The sequence below is a fragment of the Pleurodeles waltl genome, chromosome 6 (genome assembly GCF_031143425.1).
Source record: "Pleurodeles waltl isolate 20211129_DDA chromosome 6, aPleWal1.hap1.20221129, whole genome shotgun sequence".
NCBI classification, from domain to species: Eukaryota; Metazoa; Chordata; class Amphibia; order Caudata; family Salamandridae; genus Pleurodeles; species Pleurodeles waltl.
In genome coordinates, this window is record NC_090445.1 from 712,243,832 (window position 1) to 712,257,337 (window position 13,506).

Sequence of the window (13,506 nt, forward strand, 5' to 3'; positions counted from 1 at the left end):
ATCTATTCACTCACATAAGGCTTTATTAGATCAACAAAACATCAAAGGCACCAGGGTTTTTCAATATCTGTAAAGTAGAGCAATATACATTAATGCATTTGTCTAAACTCAGCACACGATAGCAAGTAAAACTGGACAGCATTTTAACATCCTTCATTTTAGACAAGTTCATTAGGGTCTGGCAACCTGTGATAACGCGTCCCACCTTTAATAATTTAACTTACACAGGGACTCGTTTTAGGCCAATGAATCTTTTGACCCTGATTGGGGACTCCAACATTTCAGCATTTCAATCAATAAATCAATAACCTCATCAATATTCACAATAATACTTCAATCAGTTTAGATACTGACAGTAATAAGAATCAAAACACACCATGACCTTTCAGCCATGAATGACCACACAACTTTAGTAAGATTTAGGATATTTATTCCCTATTTGCTACACTCTACTAGCAAGTATATTAGTCTCAATACCAGCAAACACATCAACAATGTTACAATATGACAACTTGAATAAGACTTTATCAAAGCAAAGATCATGAACATTAGAACAAAGCACGACGTCAACATGAATCAACTTTAGCAGAGTATCATTAGCACGTTATTCAACAAAGCAAAGATTCAGTCATTTGTCTATTTGCATCCGATTTTGGAGAATTCCTTAACTAACCTCTAATTAGCATCAGCATGTTGGGCTTCATGCAAAACAATTTAGCAACACAAATTTTAAAAAACATCTAACTATGGCCTCTATCAAAAGAGCAGTTGGTACCTAGAAAGAAAAGGCAAACAGACAATTACAATTCATTATCATATAGTTACCCTCCATAATGGGTCAGCATACAGAGTCAGTCTTCGTCCTCAGGACATCAGTCGATTCGCCATCAGCCAGGACAGAACAGCCTAGTCTCAGCAAAAATAGAGTAAGAATAGGATGCTTCCCTCATAAGGAGGAGAAGTAAATATCGGGCAAGGCAAGAAGGTGAGGATGGTTTGAGGAATCAAACAGCAAAGTCTTAAGGCAGAATATCAGAGTAACAGCAAGTGTGTCCCTATAATGGCTGATTTTTCCTTGTGTCATGTTGTTATATTGAATCTGGCTAACAAGCCTCTAATTTCCAATTGGGCAATATTTGGTGCATCGTTATCTCTGTCCAATGATCCATCGCTCACCTTACTAGAATTTTCACTTAATACAGTTCTCACGTAGTTTATTGGTTCCTGTGATTGACGTCTTCAATGGGTAGAATGTCAGGTAAGAAAAGTTACACTTGTCGCTCCAGTCAGTAGTTCCATTGTCTTTACCAGTTTAGGCGACCGTGCACCTGTTGCGAATTACACTGTTGCATTCAGCAAGAATGTCTCCTTGAGCAAGTCGGGTCTCATGAGAAAGAATTTACTACGGTTACACACACATCTCTGTAGCTTCTGGAAAAGTACAGCTTCATGTCCTTCTAGAAAACAGCACATAGCACGCTAGAAAAACACATTTAATATGAGACCAGGCAGCTAGGCCCAGACCCTTGCTAATTAAGGCCTAGTGATTAATTTAGCAAAACCTTAACATATACCTCATAAAGGTAATACAAATCATACATTAGTACATTGTTAACTCATCATTAGTTAATTTAATTAATCATCTTATACATTGGTGGCCACTCCCCGTGGGCACATTTCAAACGTGTACATTAATATTTGTCTATCACGTTTTTTATGCAGCTTCATTACACATTATTTGGCAAGTATTTCATGTTAATATTGAATATAATAGCTACACTCCAACAATCCCTCCTCTGATGACTGTTGTCATCACACAAATCCCCTTCTTTCACAATTCGTTCATCTTCTTTTCTCTTTCATCTCTATTTCTTCCCCTGATTTTGCCTTTTCATATTTTGCTCTGAACAATTTTTCCCTTTTCTTTTTTTCCCTCCTCGCATTACTGTTGCCAATTTTGCTTAAATTCTTTTACTAATTTTGCATGATAACCATAGCCCAAATAAACAAGCCAAAACAATCACTATTCCCTGTTTTATTTTTCCCAATATCCCATGCCAAATATTATTAAACCAGCTTCCCACTTTAGCTAGTCCCTTTCCAACCTTTTCCGAAACTCCGGGTTCTTTCAATTCCTTCAAACCTGCACTATCGCTTGTTAGGTTAGTAAGCATACTTCTAATCTAATTACTATTATCAGGTATGTAGGCACAGCAGTGACGCTCATTAAGCATCTTACAGACTCCGCTATTTTTCGCTAAAAGAATGTCTAAACCAAGCCTGTTTTGAAGAGTCATAGCCCTCTCCGCAGCAAGTTCAGTATCCATCAGGAGTATAGCTCCTGTGAAATTTGTCAGCATGTTATCCACAATAGTAGACAACTCTTGAATCTTTATAGAGTTCAAGATAACTCCCACTGAAGGAATTATTGCTCCAAATATGTCTCCTACTACACCAGCAGCAGTCTCTCTCTTTTGTCTAGTATGATGTAATTCAGACACCTTCGGGAACTTCTTTAAGTGCTCTAGCTGATATATCTTTGGGAAAACTATCCCCAAATAACATGTCCCATACAATCCCTTTGGAAGATGGTAATAAGAATTAAGTCCACATATATAATAGACCCCAGGGATCGCTGGATCCTGTCCATTTAACATAAAAGTCCACTTACTCTGAAACAAAAACACATGCTTACATTCACTCGTTCCCACAAACACATTATCATAATATGACTTAGGTCGTGTTATGCAAAGCTTACCTACATGTAATGCATCTAAAGCTAATTTCCCTTGTTCTCTAACTCCACTGTAACTCCCACTATTAATAAAGGATCGTTGCTGCAAGCCCTTTTCTAGTTTCCCCTTCAGAACCCTCCTTCTATCTTCAGTGTGATCTAGAAAGTTTTTCTCTACAGGTGTAAGCAAGCAAGTCAAATTATTGCGGTGTTCATAAGATGTACTAATCGTTACTCTTGCTTCAAAGAACCCTTTGACCAACTTTATGGCATAATATTTAGCTACACTATTCAAATCTTCTATGATAGGCACATAAGAGAACACAAGGTTGTGGTTGGAATAGAAATATTGCACCTCTTCTTGGTTATAGAAACGTGTTAGTAGCAAACTACAGCTTATCCCATAGGTTAGGGGCAAACTATGATAGGTAACTCCCTCTTGTACTGAAACAGGAATTTGTGTACACACATAACAAGAATTTTGCATCCATAGTATCAACATACTCACTCAGCAAGCGATAGAAAACATTAGTAGACAGTTCTCCCTTTGTGTTAGTGTATTTGTGCAAATACTTTGTACCTTGCTCAAACCTCTCCCAAGGTGTTAGGGTAGCAGTCTCAGGAATTGTAGCATTGTTAGTTTCATTCTCATCCACCAATCAAATTTCCACAAACAAAGCTATAATGAATATTATACATACAACACCCAAAGCAGCACCCAAATATTTACAACGCCTACTTCCCGCATTATCATCTCCGGTGCTAGGCATGATCTGTAAAGAATCAGAAAGTAAAGTGCTATAAGTGTAAACAACCACTGAGGATGGTTTAAAGCTTTTTTTTTTTTTTTCTTCAGCAAAGCTAAGCAAAGTCTTTCTTCAGCAAGTATTTACAGCTTTCTCATTCACTCCCAAGAACCTTGTCAATTCGGTTAGCAGCTTGTCACAATCAGTTCTCAAAAGTCAATTCAGGTTAACAATGTCACATCCGGTAATTTATCAGTCTCTTTTCTCAGCTCCCTTTAGCTCAATTTCAACTTAACACAGTCTCTTTTCTTCGTGGCCAAACTCAGGTACCATAGTATTGACCTGGGACTTCTCGAGCAAAACAGAATGCCAAGAACTCTTGTTGCCACTCAGCTGACGTTGCATATGCCCATTCAGGACCTGCGTACCTTCTGTTTGCTATTCTCTTTCTTTTCAACTTGCGGTCACCTTGCAGTTCTCCTTCGCTCAGGTCTTCTTTCCTTGTTGTATCCACCTCTTCCTCTATTGTCTCGTCAACAACCACCTTCCCTTTTGTCACATGCGATTCTGGCCACTTATCTCCTTTCATTGTCTCTCTGGTCTTTGATTTCCCTTGTGGCAACTCGTTGCCCTCCTCTGTCTCTATGGTGTTTCCTCTTGATGGACCTGCAAGTGGCTCAGGAGGAGTCTGAACACTCTGACTCTCTTCCGCCTCAACTCCTTCGCTTTCTGGGTCTGTCAGGGGCTCAACTTCAATACCACATCCGTCTGCTTCTGGGAGGACCTCTCTCTGGGTCGGACCTCCTGGTGCCTCAGTTGAGATAGGCCCCGCTGTCACCCCTCTGGATCTCGTTCACTGTTTGAGTGACCAAACCATCCTCAACGGGCTCTCCCTCTGTCTCAGTTCCCCTTTGATTACTCTCCGGCCCTGAGACTTCCTTTTCTGTAGCTGTTATTTTCGACAACTCAATTTCCTCATCAGTTGGACACGTCACCTTCTTTGTGTGACTGGCATGGATCCAGTTTGGAATTCCCGCACACTTCACAGCAGTAGTAGATGTCAGTATCATTTGACACAGCCCCTTCCACCGTGGCTCCAGACACGACTTCCTTACGTGTTTCTTGACAACAACCCAGTCCCCAGCTTTCAGGTTGTGACCTGGATCATTTATCGGTGGCAGTGTGGTTGCTTCCACCTTGTGAGAGAAAGAGCGGACCACATCACCCAGACCCTTGCAGTAGTCCAACACCATATCATCCGTGATATTCACAAGAGCATTTGCAGGTACTGCGGGCAAGCTCATAGCTCGGCCCATGAGAATTTCTTGAGGAGACAGTCCTGTTTTCTTGTTGGGTGTATGTCTCATTGACATTAGCACTAAGGGCAATGCAACAGGCCATTTCAGATTTGTAGCTGCACACATTTTTGCCATTCTCGACTTCAAGGTACCATTCATCTGCTCCACTAAGCCGGAGGCTTCAGTGCGGTAACTACAATGCAGCTTCTGTTCAATGTTCAATGCTGCACACAAGAGCTTAACCACCTCATTGTTGAAGCGACTTCCTCTATCTGATTCTAAAGAGATCGGGCACCCGAAACGTGGCATTAATTCCCTAAGCAGCAACTTCGCTACTGTGAGACTGTCATTCCTACGTGTGGGGTATACTTCAATCCAGTGACTAAAAATGCACACAATCACCAACACATATCTCAGACCGCCACACACAGGCATCTCAATAAAATCCAATTGCATTCTGCTAAATGGACATCCTGCTCTCCCAATGTGGCTCAAATTCACCACTGTCCCTTTCCCCGCATTCATCTGCTGACAGATGATGCACCTGTGACAAATCACTTCTGCGGTTTGTCTGAACTTCGGGTTGAACCAATCAATCTTGAATAACCTGATCATGGCGTCTCTCCCGATATGTGCCTGCCCATGGTAAAACCTTGCAAACTGTGACAGAAGACTGTTCGGCAAGACCATTTTCCCCTCATCTGAAGCCCTCAAATCATCTGGTCTTTGTACACATTGCATCTTAACTCAAGAACGCTTCTCCTCTCTGCTGGCATGACTCTGCAACAATTTCAATTCTTACAATGTGTCAACCACCCTCAAAGCGTAACCTGTGCATGTCTCATTTTCCGTTTCAGGTAACAATTCCCACTGATCCTTGAATGATATACAGCTCAATGCGCAAAACCTTGCGACTTGATCTGCATATCCATTTCCCATTGACACAAAGTCTTGTGATTTCACATGAGCGCTGCATTTCACCACGGCAATTTCATGATGTAACTGAATCGCGGGCAACAACTCCTTAATCCTTACACCGTTTTTCACTGGAGAACCAGAAGAGGTCAGAAAACCTCTCTGTGACCATAGCTGGCCAAAATCATGGACAATTCCAAATCCATAGCTACTGTCAGTATAGGTAGTTACTTTCAGTTTGTCAGAAGCATGGCATGGTATGCTCTAGTAAGAGCAACCAATTCAGTCACTTGAGCAGAGTAAACCCTTTCAAGCCAAGATGCTTCTAGGATACCAGTGATTGTACACACAGCATATCCGGCCCTCAGCAATTGAGTATCTTTAATGTCAGGTCTCGGTTTGGTGCACAGTTCGGTTACCTCAAGGCAATCATGTTCTACCTCATCAGCATCCTCAAACTCTGTATTCTCATTTGGAAGCAAAGTTGCCGTGTTCAACACAGTACATCTTTTCAGTGACACATTTGGTGACCCCAATATAATCGTTTCATATTTCGTCAATCTGGCATTTGTCATGTGCTGGGTTTTGGTTCAGGTCAGTAAAATTTAAACTGAATATGGGACCATAACTGTTAAAGGATGTCCCATCACTATGCCTTCACATTGTGTAAGGCTTTGACCAACTGCTGCTACTGCACGCAAACAACCTGGTAAGGCTGCTGCAACTGGGTCCAAAGTAGTTGAAAAATATGCTACCGGTCGGTTTGCACCTCCATGAACCTGAGTCAAGACAGACAAGGAACAAGCATCACGTTCATGAAAAAACAGGACAAAAGGCTTCGTGTAGTCAGGCATACCTAAAGCTGGAGCCCTACACATACACTCTCTTAGCTCAGTGAATGCCTTCATTTCTTTCTCTGACAACGTTATGACATCTGGCCCACCTTTAACCTCCTTTACCGTCAGTCTCACCAATGGCTTGGAGATGACTGAGAAATTCGAGATCCACTGACGACAATAGTACACGATTCCCAGAAACATCCTAACATCTCTCCGGGATGTCGGGGAATTCATTTGCAATATGACTGTCACCCTTTCCTTGGATATTTTCCTCGACCCCCTTCTCAATTATGTGACCTAAGTACTTCACCTTCTTCTGACAGTACTGCAGCTTCTTTGGAGACACTTTATGCCCATTCTTTCCCAAGTGGTTCAGTAAGGCAATAGTATCATACTTGCAATCATCTCTTGTTTTTGATGCAATCAACAAATCATCAATGTACTGCACTAGAGTCGATTGAAAAAGGCAATTCCAATGACTCCAAATCCTTCTTCAATATCTGATTGAAGATGGAAGGTGATTCTGAAAACCCCTGAGGAATTCGACACCAACTGTAAACCTTGTCCTGGAATTTGAAACTGAAGAGAAATTGGCTGTCCTCATGAAGAGGCACAGAAAAGAACGCTTGAGACAAGTCTACAACTGTGAACCACTCTGCATCACATGGGACCTGGAACATAATCACAGCTGGATTTGGCAACAGTGGGCAACATTTCACCACTACGTCAGTGATCTTTCTCAAATCTTGGACAATTCGAACTTTCCCACATGGCTTTCTCAGTCCCATTATTGGTGAATTACATGGGCTGGTCATCACTGCCCTCAGGACCCCTTGCTTCACAAAGTCTGCAATTATCTGTGTCACCTGTATGAGGACGTTCTGTGCCATGTGGTACTGTGGTACCTGGGGGAACACGACATTTGGCTTCACATCTACTTTGACTGGTTCCACTCCTTTTATCAATCTCACTTCCTTTCCTATCAAGTCCCACACCTTCTCTGTGACTGTTCCCTGCAAGTCTGCGGGCAAATCAGTCACTGTGAACATTGGGAAGAAGCTTATCAAGGGTTAATCCTCATCTGTGGTCTCCGTTGCTGGCTCTGAGATCTGACCATCATCCCCTTCATCATCACTGTTTGTCTGCACCTCAATTTCTTCATTGGAGCAGGTGATTGAACACCTCATCTTGCATAGTAAGTCTCTTCCCAGTAGGGACACAGGACTTGAATCACAGACTACAAATCTGTGCAATCCCTGGAAAGTACCAATCTCAACCTGAACTGGATCTGTGATCGGGTTAGTCAGGAGCTGGTTTGCCACTCCTACTACCTTTATTGTACGTCCTGAAAGAGGCAACGTTGGAACCTCTGCACTTCTGACTGTAGAGCGTGTAGCTTCTGTGTCAACCAAGAATGAGACCTTGTGACCCATCACTTTCCCTTGTACATAGGGCCCTCTCTGGTCTACTTCTAGGGACGCTGCAAGCCTGCACTCCTCGCTATCTGAGCTGTCATCCGACCATTCATCGTTTATTCCATTCTCACCACGCAATGGGAACTGTTGTACTGCATTATTTTGACTCATTCCTTGACCTGTGACCTGTTGAGGAAGCATCACCTGTTGCTGTCCCATTGGTGCTAAGGGCAACTGCATTTGCTGTCTAGGTACCACGGGAATCTGCTGTTGCACTTGCTGCATCTGTGCTGGTTTTACACGTGGCATCTGCACTTGTTGCATGGGTTGAAGACCCTGCACCGGAACCATGTTATTCTGAAAATTCAGATTAGGACCTCTCATCCTCGGTCCTTTCACATTTTGAAATGCACTGACATCATTGCTTTGTTGAACAACACCCTCCTGCACCATCATTGGGCATTCCCGCTTCCAGTGTCCAACGCCCCCGCATGCGTGACAAGGTAACATTTTCTTCATTCCCTGCACATCATTTTGAACTACTACAGTATTCAAATCTGGACCACGGGCCACAAAACCTCCTCGACCTCTGTCTCTCACTTGCGCCTGTAACATTCTGTTTCCTTTCGGCTGTTGCACCATCTGCTGTACTCCATTTCCCTGTATCCCAGCTTGCGCTGCCTTAATTTCCATCACCATCACCTTCTCCTTCAACTTTCTCTGTTTCAACTCAATCTCGTCACTACAGTATTTTGCATACTGCAACACCTCGTCAATCGGCTTTGCTTGTCAACAGATCAAGTGATTCTTAATCATCGGACTAATCTCAGGTCTCGATCCTTCAACAAACCTGAACACAAGGTGATTTATGTCTTTCGGTTCTATGACATCTGTACCACTGTAATGCTTGAACGCTTTTAACAACCTCTCATAGTAGGCATGTATCGACTCCTTGGCCTCCTGCGCCGTTCGATCAATCTTTTGCCAATCAATATTTTGCGGCAACTCTTTCTGCTTCAAAAACTCAATCACCTTAAAGTAGTATCTCATCACCTCAGGAGACGGGGCTCCTGTGACTTTGTCCCTTGCCGGTTCTGCTGTCGGCCAATCCACACTCCTCTTGCACTCAAGCCACAAATCAGCTGGAACAATGATCTCAAACACGGTATTCAAGTCTTCCCAAAGACACTTCGCAAGCTTCACAAACCTGTCTGTCTGCTGATACCACTCTATCGGCTTCTCCCTCAGCCTGGGGAAGTCATTTGTGAAGGACAAAATGTCACCTCTAGACCACGGTACATGGTCAAGAACCCATCCAGCTGTTTCTCTCATGGGGTACGCTTTCATTGTACCAGTGTCAGGCACTGATTTCGTCTGCTGCTGCTCCGAGCAATCACTCTTTCTTTTATCTCTCTTCTTTGCCCATCTGCCTTCCCACTTCTCTAAGGCTCCCCAAACTTGAGCACTCTGCAATATTTCTTTAAAGTGTGCCTTCATCCCAGTATACTTCATGTGATCAAAATCCTTCGGTTCGAAGTCTAACCTGTAACTCCTCTTCAGATGTTTGGTGTTGTCTAAATCGATGTCGTATTTATCTGCCAAGTTCGCTAACCTCTGGTGCACCTTGCTCACCTCTTTGGCTATCTTTGGGCACAGATACCTCAACTCTGCCTCAGTTTAAGATTCTAGCCTATTTACTCCCATTCTCCCTTCAACTAGCTCAGCTGCTTCCATGCCCAACCTCACAAAATTCAGGTATTCCTCTCTCTCCGACCGCTCTGCTGTTGCAGGAGTAGTCTGTGGTGAATTCAGCTTGTCCAGCCATTCATTCAGTTGTTGCGCAGTTAAACCTTGCAACGAGATATTTCCAGCCTGTATCAGTGTTTGTGGCATATTCGCACTTGGACCTGCGGAGTCAGCAGTCCCAAACCTGATTGTCTCATTGTATCCGGAGGAACCCCTATCGGACTGAAGTCTAACAGGGACCTAGATCTTTCTACTGTCTGTTCTATTGGAGTTATTCCTTGAGAGCTCCCTATGAACCCTCCTCTTGTCATCTCTTGGGTCATTACTCCCTGATCACATACACTGGGCTTTGCCTGTGCATACAACAGTACTGGTGGACCGACTGTAATAGGTAAGGATATGGCGGCTGGCACCTGCCGGCTTCCCAGACCCTGTGGAGCATTAACTCCCATACTCTGATTCATTGTGGGTGCTGTGACCGACTGCGGTCCTGTGACCGAAGTGCAATTCGGTAACAGCTGTTGCTGAGCCTGAGGCAGTAAAAGTGGAGTTGGCTCAATCTGTACTAACTTGGATCTCGTATATGCTTGATCGGGCGGCACCATCAAGTTCGTAGTTGTCTCCAATATTGGGACATCAGGGTAGAGCCTCTGAACGGGTGGTGGCTGCAACTGTGTCGGCATCTCTGGAGCAGTGGACACAATGACACTATTCTGTAACGGAGCTGGTGTTGTAACAGTGTTTACCTGTACCTGGTTTGTTGTTCCCTGGTTTTGCGTTGAATTTACAGGACCTGCACTAGTACTTGGTCTATTGTCATCTATGGCATATGGTGGTGGTCGATCATGTAACAACTGATTAAGGAACTCATCATCATCTGAATCATCTGCATCTGCCCAGGATTTCTTAGTCTCTTTTCCTTTCCTAGAGCCCTTATCTGTTTTACAGGTGGCTTTACCGTCTTACGCTTCACTTTCTTGGGTTACTGCTGGAAACATTTTAACTCCGTCTATTATTTCCCTTCTCCACATCCTGTGCTCACTATCCCATCTAGCCCCTGCTAGTGTCTTTTCTGCTTTCCTCATCCTCCTCTCAAACCTTTGTTGCCGTTGACGTATGGCCATCAATTCCCAAATTGCTAAGGGCTCGAACTGGGCTGGTCTCGGAGGCAGCCTTTGCTCATTTAACGCCTTCCGCAAATTCTCCAAGATCATTATACTGAATGACCCGCTCTCTGGGAACGCTAAACTCCCATCTTTCTCTGTTAATTTGCACCATTGCTTTAGCCAACGACATGGCGCGACTCCCCTCTCCTCCATTACGGCATAAGCCGGTGTATCCTCGGGCGGTGTAGGCTCCCCCACACTCGCGGTATTGTACACATCTCCCCTCAAAGCACTCCTTAAAGCCTTGAAAAACTTCATTTTTGCGTCTTTTATTTAGTTTACAATCGAATCAGGAAGTGACTTTAATTCCCAGAACTCTCTTCGCCTACCTTCTCAACCAATTGCCTCTCACGGACGGCTGCCAATCCGTGCAAGACCCTTCTCACTAACTGACCTATCCCAGCGCGGCAACAGTGACGTCACACTCACACACACTGCGGCTGACAAAGTCTTACGGCTTGTCTACCTCACCCTCTATTCACACAAAAACTAATGCAATATATTGCGAGCATCAACAAAAACTCAAATTTGCCGGTTTACTACAGGAAAGGGTAACATAATCGCTTCAGAACTTTACAGAGATTTTACTTTAAGCATCGGCCGCTACTCTCTCCTTCTCAGATCCCGCACTCTTAAGCAAAACTTGACCCACAAATTCTACTCTCGACTTGTCAATGGTTTATCCTAGTGCACTTTAGAACTCGCCAAATCTCCATCAAAGTTTTCACTCACACACTTTGACTCAAACTCGACTCGTCAATCACGCCCAATTGACCTATTAAACCCCGCAAATTACAACTTAAACCAAGTGTCTCATACACTTATCAATATACTCCGGAGTCTTAGACCACGCAGGGTCCGTACATCACCAACAACCACGTGGAAAATTTTGGAGCACAAAGCGCCACACTCACATGAAGTTCGCGACTTCCCTACTCTCATACTGCGGAGTACGCACACTCCTACTAAAACATCACCTGGACTAAAGTTCTTACAAGCCTCACAATTCACCTGCGGTATGTATAAGCTGTGCAAGCGCAAACCCTACGTCACTCACACTATCACTAGAACGCTGAGAACATACCCAACTCACTTCGGCAAGCTCAGAGATTCCGGGAAAATCATTTGGGACTTAGGGGCACATCATCTCTCCAATTTGCATTAAATTCAAAAACAATTCTAAAACAATGGTCCCTCGTCTTAGGGCCCCAAAGAGCTGTAACCGTCCTCTGCTACCAGAACTGATAACGCGTCCCACCTTTAATAATTTAACTTACACAGGGACTCGTTTTAGGCCAATGAATCTTTTGACCCTGATTGGGGACTCCTTAAGACGAGATAGCTATCCAGCATTTTAATCAATAAATCAATATCCTCATCAATATTCACAATAATACTTCAATCAGTTTAGATACTGACATAATAAGAATCAAAACACACCATGACCTTTCAACCATGAATGACCACACAACTTTAGTAAGATTTAGGATATTTATTCCCTATTTGTTACACTCTGCTAGCAAGTTTATTAGTCTCAATACCAGCAAACACATCAACAATGTTACAATATGACAACTTGAATAAGACTTTATCAAAGCAAAGATCATGAACATTAGAAAAAAGCACGACGTCAACATGAATCAATTTTAGCAGAGTATCATTATCACGTTATTCAACAAAGCAAAGAGTTAGTCATTTGCATCTGATTTTGGTGAATTCCTTAACTAACCTCTAATTAGCATCAGCATGTTGGGCTTCATGCAAAACATCTAATTATGGCCTCTATCAAAAGAGAAGTTGGTACCTAGAAAGAAAAGGCAAACAATTACAATTCATTATCATATAGTTACCCTCCGTAATGGGTCAGCATACAGAGTCAGTCTTCGTCCTCAGGACATCAGTCGATTCGCCATCAGCCAGGACAGAACAGCATAGTCTCAGCAAAAATAGAGTAAGAATACGACGCTTCCCTCATAAGGAGGAGAAGTAAATATCGGGCAAGGCAAGAAGGTGAGGATGGTTTGAGGACTCAAACAGCAAAGTCTTAAGGCAGAATATCAGAGTAACAGCAAGTGTGTCCCTATAATGGCTGATTTGTCCTTGTGTCACGTAGTTATATTGAATCCAGCTAACAAGCCTCTAATTTCCAATTGGGCAATATTTGGTGCATCGTTATCTCTGTCCAATGATCCATCGCTCACCTTACTAGAATTTTCACTTAATACAGTTCTCACGTAGTTTATTGGTTCCTGTGATTGACGTCTTCAACGGGTAGAATGTCAGGTAAGAAAAGATACACTTGTCGCTCCAGTCAGTACTTATATTGTCTTTACCAGTTTAGGCGACCTTGCACCTGTTGCAAATTACACTGTTTCATTCAGCAAGAATGTCTCCTTGAGCAAGTCGGGTTTCATGAGAAAGAATTTACTACGGTTACACACACATCTCTCTAGCTTCTGGAAAAGTACAGCTTCATGTCCTTCAGGAAGACAGCACATTGCACTCTAGAAAAACACATTTAATATGAGACCAGGCAGCTAAGCCCAGACCCTTGCTAACTAAGGCCTAGTGATTAATTTAGCAAAACCTTAACATATACCTCATAAAGGTAATACAAATCATACATTGGTACATTGTTAACTCATTA